At 38.2% G+C, this 4,763-nt stretch overlaps 1 pseudogene; it reads right to left on the reverse strand.

Annotated features, from left to right (window-relative positions):
* Nucleotides 1–372: 372 nt before the first annotated feature.
* Nucleotides 373–495, reverse strand: LOC116647222 (annotated as a pseudogene).
* Nucleotides 496–4,763: the final 4,268 nt, after the last annotated feature.

Here is a 4,763-nt window from a genome sequence, read left to right on the forward strand (position 1 = left end):
GAGAAGGCAGTGCCAGAGTCCTCAGGAATGCAGAGCCCACCATTTGTCCAAGTGGCCACGATTTGACCACATAGCCATCTTGGATGAGCCACTTTTCAGCCACCATATCTTCAAACTCATCCACATTAAACTTAGTAAAGCCCCACTTCCTGGAAGTGTGGATCTTCTGGTGGCCAGGGAACTTGAACTTGGCCCTGCATTGGGCCTCAATCACATGCTCCTTGTTCTGCAGCTTGGTACTGATGGACATGATGACTTGGCCAATGTGGACCCTGGCCACTGTGCCCTGGGCTTTCCAAAGGTACCCTGTATACCTGTCTGAAGCCTAGATTGGAGATATCATGAGGTCAGACATCGATGTCCACTGGAAAGGACTGTCTCCAGGGTCTCTTAGGGCAACCCATACAATCAACAGGCTGCATACACTATCAAGGAAGGTACTGTTTGCAACCAGTGTACACTGGGCCCCCATGGGGAACACTGTTAATATGTCAATTCCTCCTTGATTTATGGAGTCAATGAAATCCAAATAAAAACTGTAGCAGGTTTGTTATGGAAACTGACAAGCCAATATTGAAATTTATATGGAAATGCAAAAGGCCAAGAATAGCCAAAGCAACTTTAAAGAATAAAGCTGAAGGAATTACACAACTAGGTATCAAGACCCATTATACAGTTATAATAAGACAGTGTGCTACTGGGGACAGCATAGATAAATACATCAATGAAACAAAATAAAAAGTATAGGAACAAACCACAATTATATAATCTCCTGATTTTTATATCTTTTTAAAAAGATGTTATTTATTTATTTGTCAGAGAGAGAGAGAGAGAGAGCACAAGCAGGGGGAGCAGCAGGCAGAGGGAGAGGGAGAAGCAGGCTCCCCGTTTGGCGGGGATGTGAGGCTCGATCCCAGGACCCTGGGATCACAACCTGAGCCAAAGGCAGATGCTTAACCGACTGAGCCACCCAGGTGCCCCTGATTTTTATATCTTTAGGATATATCTTACTGAGATTATTCAGAGTCAAAATTTACTTGAATTCTTTCTTCTGTGATTAAGTTATCAGTCTGATACACTTAAGATCATTTGTTTTTGTATGCATTCAACATAAGATTTGCTTTTCTTAAATCTCTTTTGGATATGTCAGATATTTACATGGTTCAAAATTCGAAACTATATTAAAAGAGTAGAAATTATTATTTTTTAAAGATTTTATTTATTTTAGAGAGAGACAGCATGAGTGGAAGGAGGGGCAGTGGGAGAGGGAAAGAGAGAATCCCAAGCAGACTCCATGCTGAGCATAGAACCTGATGTGGGACTCGATCCCAGGACCCCGAGATCATGATCTGAGTTGAAATCAAGAGTCAGACACTTAACCGACTGAGCCACCAAGGTACCCCAAAAGAGTAGAAATTAAAGAACACACTGTTTCATAATCATAAAGTCAAAGAAGAAATCACAAAGAAAATTGCAAAATACTTTGAGAGGAATGAAAATGTAAACACAACATACCAAACTTATAAGGTACAACTAAAACAGTATTTAGATGAAAATATATAGCTGTGAAGAACTATATTAAAAGAAAAAGATCTCAAATCAATAACTCAAATCAATAACCTAAACAAAAGGAAGAGCAAACTAAACCTAAAGCAAGCAGAAGGGAGGAAATAATAGAGATTAGAGCAGAAATTAATAATAGAAAGTTGAAAAATAGAGATCAATGACACCAAAGGTTGGTTCTTTGAATAGGTCAACAGAATTGACAAATTTTTAACTATATCGACCAAGCAAAAAAGAGAGAAGATTCAAATTATTAAAATCAGAAATGAAAGAGAGAACATTACTATCAACCTTACAAAAATAAAAAAGGATACAGAAATAAAAAGGATACTATGAACAATTATATGCCAATAACTTAGACAACTTAGATGAAAGGAATCAATTCCTAGAAAGGTACAAATTACTGAAACTCAAGAAGAAATACAAAAATCCAAATAGACTTTTAAAAAGCAGAAATTCAATTAGTAATTTAAAAACTATCCCCAAACAAAAGCCCAGGTCCAGATAGCTTCACTGGATTTCACACTCTCTTTCAGATAATAGAAGAAGAATAGAGATAATAATCTATCAACTCATTCTGTGAAGCCATTATTACCCTGATATCAAAACCATAGCCCTTTCATGAAGATGGTGCCGAAGGCAGAGAAGGAAGCCCCTGCGCCTCCCAAAGCTGAAGCCAAAGCAAAAGTTTGAAGGCCAAGAAAGCAGTGCTGAAAGGTGTCTACAGTCACACACACAAAAAAGAAGACCCGCATGTCACCTACCGTCCAACGGCCCAAGACACTGCATCTCTGAAGGCAACCCAAATATCCTCAGTAGAGCACCCTAGGAGAAACAAGCTTGACCACTATGCCATCATCAAGTTCCCTCTGACTACTGAGTCAGCCATGAAGAAAAGAGAAGACAACACACTTGTGTTCATTTTGGACATCAAGGTCAACAAGCACCAGATCAAATAGACGTGAAGAAGCTCTATAACATTGCTGTGGCTAAGGTCAACACCCTGATCAGGCCCAATGGAGGGAAAAAGGTATATATTTGACTGGCTCCTGACTATGATGCTCTGGATGTTGCCAACAAAATTGGAATCATCTAAACTGAGTCCAGCTGGCTAAATCTAAATCTAAATTTTTTCACCATAAAAAAAAAAAAGATATAGGGGTACCTGCGTGGCTCAGTTGGTTAGGTGTCTGACTTTGGTTCGGGTCATGATCTCAGGGTCCTGAGATGGAGCCCCTTGTCAGGCTCCACACTCAGTGGGGAGTCTGCTTGTCCCTCTCCCTCTCCCTCTGCCCATCCCCCCACTCATGCTCCCTCCCTCTCTCTCTCTCAAATAAATAAAATCTTTAAAAAAAGACACAGACATCACAATAAAGAAAACTACAGACCAATATCCATTATGAATATAGGCACAAAAATCCTCAACAAAGTACCAAATCCAGCAATATATAAAAAGGATTATACACCATCACCAAATGGGACTTAGCTCAAGAATGCAAGGTTGGTTCAACATATGAAAATCAATCAATGTAATATGCCATATCGATAAAATAAAGTGAAAAAAACACATGATAATCATGATAGACACAGAGAAAGCATTTGACAAAAATCTAACACCCCATCAACAGCAAACTAGGAATAAAAGGAATCTTCTTCAACCTGATAAAGGACATCTATGAAAACTGCATGTGACTGGATATTTCACCTAAAGATCAGGAACAAGACAAGGCTGTCCACTCTTATCACTTCTGTTCAGTGTTATACCGGAGGTTCTATAAAGGATAATTAGCCAAGAAAAGAAATAAAAGGCATTCAGATCAGAAAGGAAGAAGTAAAACTATATTTTCTATCTCCATACATAGAAGATGTTATCTTTTATATATAAAATCCTAAGTAATCTGCTAAAAAACTATTAGAACTAATAAATGAGGGGCAACTGGGTGGCTCAGTCAGTTGAGCATCTGACTCTTGATTTCAGCTCACATCATGATCTCGGGGTCATGAGATTGAGCCCCACATCTGGCTCTGCGCTCAGCATAGAGTCTGCTTGAGATTCTCTTTCCCTCTCCCGCTGCCCCTCCCACTCGTGCTCTCTCTCTCTCTCTCAAATAAATAAATAAATCTTTTTAAAAAACTGGGCACAGGATCTAAATAGGCTTTTCTCTAAAGAGGATATAGAATTGACACATAAACACACAAAAATAAACATAGAATAAACACATAAGAAGATGCTCAACCAAAACAACCATTAGAGAAATGCAAATCAAAACCACAGTGTAATACCACTTTATACCCACTAGAATGACTACAGTCTGAAAGACAGAGAATAACAAATGTTGATGAGGATTTGGAGGAATTGGAACCCTCCTACATTGCTAGTTTGGCAGTTCTTCAACATGTTAAATACAGTAGTACCACATGACCCAACAATTCCAGGTATATACTAGATATATACTCAAGAGTACAAAAAGTTGTACATGAATGTTCATAATCTCATTATTCATAACAGCCAAGAATTGGAAGGAAGCAACTCAAATGTCCATGAAAGTAATGAATGGATAAACAAAAGGTGGTAATATCCATGCAGTAGAATATTATTGAGCCATTAAGGGGCATGAAATACTGACACATGCTACAACCTGGATGAACCTTGACAACATGATGCTAAGTGAAAGAAGCCAGGCACAAAAGACCAAATATCACATGACTGCATTTATAGAAAGTATCCAGAATAGGCAAATTCATAGAGACAGAAAGCATGTTAGTGGTTGCCAGGGGCTGGGGGAGGTAAGGCAAGGGGATAAGTGCTAATAGGTATGGGGCTTTTCTGGGATTGATGAAAATATTCTGGAATTAGATGGTGGTTATTGATGAAAAATTTTGTGAATGTACTAAAAACCATTGAATTGTACACTCTGAAAGGGTGAACTTTATGTATTGAATTATATTTCAATAAGGCTATTTAAGAATACTATGCTAAGAGATACTCAGAGAAGTCTTATTCTCATCCCTGTTCCCTTTACTCTATTTCTACCTACCTCTTCTATGTAATAATTTTGCTTAGCTTCTGGTTTATCCTTGTGTGTCTTTTTGTAAAACTAAGTATATATTCTCATTCCCTTTTCTTTCTTACACAAAAAGTAGTGTACTATAAAAACTCTCTTGTACCTTGCATTTTTCACTTAATAATATAGCCAGGA

This window comes from Phoca vitulina, unplaced genomic scaffold (assembly GCF_004348235.1).
Source record: "Phoca vitulina isolate PV1807 unplaced genomic scaffold, GSC_HSeal_1.0 scaffold39, whole genome shotgun sequence".
Classification (NCBI taxonomy): domain Eukaryota; kingdom Metazoa; phylum Chordata; class Mammalia; order Carnivora; family Phocidae; genus Phoca; species Phoca vitulina.